Source organism: Kryptolebias marmoratus, linkage group LG18 (assembly GCF_001649575.2).
Source record: "Kryptolebias marmoratus isolate JLee-2015 linkage group LG18, ASM164957v2, whole genome shotgun sequence".
Taxonomy (NCBI): Eukaryota; Metazoa; Chordata; class Actinopteri; order Cyprinodontiformes; family Rivulidae; genus Kryptolebias; species Kryptolebias marmoratus.
Genome location: NC_051447.1, coordinates 16,750,954 through 16,756,953, shown reverse-complemented (window position 1 = coordinate 16,756,953; position 6,000 = coordinate 16,750,954). Strand labels below are relative to the sequence as shown.

The window sequence follows — 6,000 nt, the reverse complement described above, 5'->3', positions numbered from 1 at the left end:
TGTGAGTTTTTTTCAATTTCGGACGACTTATGTATGTGAGTTTTTTTCAATTTTGAAAGACTTACTATAGTATGTGAGTTTTTTTAGTATTTCGTACGACATACTTTAGTATGTGTTTTTTTCAATTTTGGACGACTTACTATAGTATGTGAGTTTTTTTCAGCATTTCGGACGAATTACTATAGTATGTGAGTTTTTTTCATTTTCGGACGAAATTTTTTCAATTTCGTCCGAAATTTCGTCCAAAAACTCAATTTTGAGTTATGAAAAAAACTCAAAATTGAGTTTTTTTCAATTTTGGACGACTTATTATAGTATGTGAGTTTTTTAATAATCTTAGATAATAATGTGTGTGTTATGGCAAGACGTAACATGACACATGCAGTGCTATCAAAAGACACCTACTGTAGTTTGATGGTATTGCCTGAGGCCATTTTTTTCTGCTTATTTTTTTATTTTTTGCAGTTGCAGGTTGGTGATTTGTTGGCTCAGCTGTGAGATTTTACATCTCAAGGTGGTTGCCCTCTTGACTCCTTTTCTTGGACATCCGTCTGCTCGCTGGTCGCACTGATCATCTGCTCCTCAAGACAAAGAAGCAGCTTCACTGTGATCTAATCTGAGGAGTTCTCCTAGTTGTTTTACTGTCTTACTGAAGTGTTTGGACTTGTTAGCTGATGTTTTTAACGTGTTCTTGCCATGTCTAGTTATCAATAGAGACCAAGTGTGTAGTTTGAGGCCTGTCTTGTTGTGATTGTTAAAACTGTTTTGTAAGCTTGAAAAGGCGGGCCCAGGAGTTTTACATGTAAAAACATCGCTTTTCTTTTTACACACCTTTGGTTATTGATTAAAAGGTTTCTTTCTACTGCTTTTTGTTTTTAATGTATCATTAGCTTATCCTTTACTTTGTAGTTTGTTCAAGTGTATGGGAGTTTTTTTTAAAGTAGAGAGTCAATAATGCGTAAACATTTTATTTTTTTATTTACAGATTCCCCTTGTAAAGCCTTGATCATTACTACTGTTAATTACTCTTTTTTTCCTTTTAACAAGAAAAGCTTTAATAAATCGTTTTTGTTAAACCAATATGATCTGGTCTAATATTACTTGCCCTAAACTCTGGCTGAGCCTGGTCATAACATAAGACATACTACAGTATGATCAGTTTGACTTTTTACAAGACTCAATGTATGACAGGCTATAAAGAGATATAATATCGTACAACATTCAGGCCAACCTAATGACTCTAAAAAAGGACAAATGATCTTACTCTGACATTGAGGTCAACATGACATAAGATATACAAAAGACAGACATTCACTTTGGCCTCATGACACAAGACATAGTATGACATTAAGGGTGAGAACACATGACATGCTACAAAGGATAGTATGAGACATCACTTTAAAATTATGTTAAGTTTGACATCACATTTTATTACAACATATAATACAGTATAACATTCACACTGACATCACATGACACAGGATAATAGATACATGCAGTGTGAGATTCAAGATGACAACTTAGACAAACAGAAGACGAAGACTATTTGTATATAAGACAAATACAATCATATTGACCTCACAAGACATAAAATAATCTGAAGCAATGGTGTCCTATCCTGGTCTTGGAGGGCCACCATCCAGTATGATTTAGTTGTTTCATTGCTCTTCAGCATGTCTTCCAGTTGTGCAGAAGCCTGTTGATCACTCATTCATTTATATTAAGTTTGTCAAAGCAGAGAAATTCTGTAGGTGACATGGGAGAGATTGTATATATAACTACTGCCCAGGTTCTTCACCAATCTGCGCTTTCTTGGAGAATGGCAAAGACAAAGGCACTTCTGAAGAAAGCATCTCACCGGCTAAAGCTTGGCCCTCTCTCACTGCTTCCCTTCTTGCACAGACCAAACGTTTATAAGGACAACCTGCTTTCAGTTGATATACATGTTCCAAATACCATCTAGACGTCCAAATTGGCAAAAAATACACTAATTCGAGTAAAGCTTCCAAAATGAGACAAAAGACGTCCAAAAGGATAAAAAAAACTCACATACAATAGTAAGTTGTCCGAAATTCTAAAAAAACACACATACTATAGTAAGTCGTCCAAAATAAAAAAAAAACACACATACTATAGTAAGTCGTCCGAAATTAGAAAAAAAACCATACTATAGTAAGTCGTCTGAAATAAAAAAAAACTCACATACTATAGTAAGTCGTCCGAAATACTAAAAAAAACACACATACTATAGTAAGTCGTCCGAATTTCTAAAAAAACATATACTATAGTAAGTTGTCCGAATTTCCAAAAAAACACACATACTATAGTAAGTCGTCCAAAATAAAAAAAAAAACACACATACTATAGTAAGTCGTCCGAAATTAAAAAAAAAAACATACTATAGTAAGTCGTCCAAAATTTAAAAAAAACTTACATACTATAGTAAGTCTTCCAAAATAAAAAATAACTCACATACTATAGTAAGTCGTTTAATATACTAAAAAAAACACATACTATATATAGTAAGTCGTCCAAAATAAAAAAAAAAACATACTATAGTAAGGCGTCCAAATTGACAAAAAATACACTAATACTAGTAACGCTTCCAAAATGACATAAAATAAGTTCAAAATGATAAAAAATAAATAAAGCATACTAAGGCATCCAAAACAATAAAAAATACACAAACTATAGTAAATCACGCTTCTCTGTCTGGCAATCTAATGGATGAGTCTTGGTTTGGCTGCTGCCAGGAGAACGGTACCTGTCTGACTGCACTGGGCCAAGTGTAAAGTCTGATGGAGGGGGGATTATGTTGTGGGGTTGTTTTTCAGGAATTGGGCTTGGCTGCTTAGGTGAAAGGAACTCTTAATGCTTCAGCATTCCAAGACATTTTGGACAATTTAATGCTCCCAACTTTGTAGGAACAGTTTAGGGATGACCCCTTCGTGTTCCAATGGTAAAAATTCCCATAAAGACACACCTAGACATTGTGGAAAGCCTTTTTCAGAAGAGTTGAAGCTGTTATAGCTGCAAAATATAGGCCAACATCATATTAAACCTTATGGATTAAGAATGGTATATCACTTAAATTGACATGCATGTGATGGGAATACTTTTGGCAATATAGTATATAACTTAAGACACATGCTGTAGTGTGACATTAAGGATGACCTCACATAACATATAAAACACAAGTCACATCCAGTATATAATGACAGATTTGATGTAAACATTCAACACTCCCCTCTGTTGTTTCCCTTGTACCCTTAGAAAATTTTACAAACCTTCACTTGAGCAAAACTGGACTCCTTCCAGCCTGACTTGAATCTTTGACTCAGGTGAATGAGTTTGAATATCTGGTATTCTTCTTCATGAGCGATGGCAGGATGGAGCAGGAGATGGATTAACAAATCGGGCCTCTTTCACAGTAATGATGGCTTTCATCTGTAGGGTGGGCAAGCTCAGCCTCAGATATAAGGTGAGGAGCTTTGTAACCCAGGAAGAGCTCAGAGTTAGAGCTGCAGCTTCTCTACATTGAAAGGAGTCACCTACAATGGTTTGGGCATCTAATTAAGATGCCCTGTAGACACATTACACTGGGATGAAACCCTGGGGCAGGCCTAAAGCATGCTGAAGAGATAATGCATCTTCTCTGGCCTGGGAACGATGCAGGAACCCCCAGGATGAGGTGAACAGGGTCTGTGAGAAAAGGGATGTCTGGGTGTCCCTCCTAGACCTGTTGCCTCCGTGGGCAAGCTTTGGATAAGCAGCAGCAAATGGTTGATGAATAGACTTAAGATATCTGAAAAAAAAAACAAAAAAACAAACAGCCAATGTTAAATAAAGCTTGATTGATTTGCTCTGATTTAAGCTACTGTCCTCAATGAACTGGCAGCAAAACCTGCCCGGTTATATAAGATGAAAGTTTTATAAATGTTAACTTTGTCCACAGCTTAAAAGCCAACCAAAACATTGCATAGCTGCAGTTGTGATTTATTTTTTTTCATACAGCACCTAACAAAAAATTTACAGTTTATTTAAACTAATCTTAAAGCAGTCACTGACTCAGACATTTCAAGCAAAAATACTTTTTTGAAAAACACTGAAATACATTACAGAAAGACACACAGATCCCTTATACAAAAAAGAGTGGCAGCCATTTTAGTGTTCCACGAGTGTTTACGTTGTTAGCGTATTACCATTAGGTGCTGGTAGAAAAGAGGATAATCGTGCATCAAAATGATTAGCCATCCAAAAACTTGTATATTTCAACTGCTATTTATTAGCTACAGTACATCTGAGTCATTGACATATTGTTCATAATGTACCAAACACAAAATGTACATTTATTTCTGCTTTATCTGAACTTTAAGTATAAGTTAAAAATCAGAAATTCACAAAAATGTGAGGCTTTAACAAGTAAAGAAAAGTTGGACGTTTTACATTTTAGCAAAGGAAACCACTTTATGTACAATTTTTTTACTCTATACAAAAATCAAGTAATTTAAAAAGTAAAAATAGTAAAAATCAATGACTAAAAAGACTAAGAAGTGTGAAATGCATCATCCATTTTATGGCATTGTTAAGTAAAATCTGCTAGTTTACACTGAGCACGTTGAGAATCCACAGAAAGGGGGGAATGCAGGGTGACAGGTGGGGACCCGGCCAGCACACTGGACCGCTAAACGAGAAAAATGACCAGCTTTCAGCAGCTCTTTTAAAAACTCATTTACATCCTGTCAGATTTCATTATGGCCAGAGACCGGCTCCGGAGCTACAGGACAGAACTTCGCCCGAGTGCACTGACTGTGCCGGCCAAACTCCTATCAGCCCGACCCGACTCACCAGTCCAATAGACAGCTGATTCTCCCGTGTCAAGGTTTTTTTGGCTTCTTTCATACACCTTACTTTTCCCTGTGCAAACTACTTTTTGTGTGCTTTTGTCAGGGTGCCTGAGAAACCTCTTGTATTGTGAATAATTATGGTACAGTTTGTGCTTTTAAAAGGATCAGAGATAAGAATAAAGTTTTTGAAATGCCAAGTTGTCAGAATAAATTTTTAGGGTCTTGCAGTAAAATAGTAGCAGCAGGAAAAGAAAAAAAAGATTAAGTGTATTTCATTTATACATCATATAAAATATGTCCTCAATGCCACCATTTTCCCAAAATGGCCAGTGAGAAGAATTGTTCCTCTACAGTATAAACAACTAATCCTGGGTATGACTTGCAGTTGAATTTAGATGAAAATTATTTTTCGTATGCAGCACATTTAAATGAATCCTTCCATTCTCACTGACAAACAGATTTATAGTTTTAAAACCACAAGGTAAAAACTATGTGGCCGTATGTTAAACCTCTTAATGTCACAAGCTCACTCCAACAATCCAGTGTCAATGTATGAATATAAAAACAAAGAGATGATAGAGCCTTATGGGTATGGTGAGCCAAAGATCTTGGGAAAATGACAATACTTTATATAGTTTTAATTTAAGACCTACCACTTCTTAAAGAAATGCATAATAGCTGTCACTTTCCTAAGTTTTAGACAATGGTTTGGTCAAATCTTGAAAAAAAATGTTTTGCGCCTTCTGTTAGAACTCAGTATGGACTGGTGGTGACACAGCTACTACCACATCAGATTTCAGCTCAGCGTCTGTAAAATTTAAGTAATTATAGCTATTTTGTGTTGACTAAGGTTGAATAGCTGTGCCAATTGGATTGACTCCAAAAGTTAACCAGTGGTAAATCGTAAATGGCTTGCACTTGTATAGCGCTTTATCTAGTCCAAGGACCACAAAGCACTTCATATGACATTCAGTCATTCACCCATTCATACACACATTCACACACTGATGGTGGTAAGCTACATTGTAGCCACAGCTTCCCTGGGGCAAGCTGACATAAGTGAGGCTGACACCAAACTCCCTGACCACCACCAGTAGGTAAGATAGGTGAAGTGCCTTGTCCAAGGATACTACGGCTGAGATAGATGGAGCGG

General features: G+C 36.2%; 1 long non-coding RNA gene across 1 annotated transcript in view; it reads right to left on the bottom strand.

Annotated features, from left to right (window-relative positions):
* Positions 1 to 6,000, bottom strand: part of LOC112450787 — a 155,820-nt gene that overhangs the window by 1,484 nt on the left and 148,336 nt on the right. Inside the window, exon 5 of the long non-coding RNA XR_005234385.1 lies at positions 3,288 to 3,805. This is a non-coding gene — a long non-coding RNA (uncharacterized LOC112450787). The remainder of the gene's footprint in view (positions 1 to 3,287; positions 3,806 to 6,000) is intronic.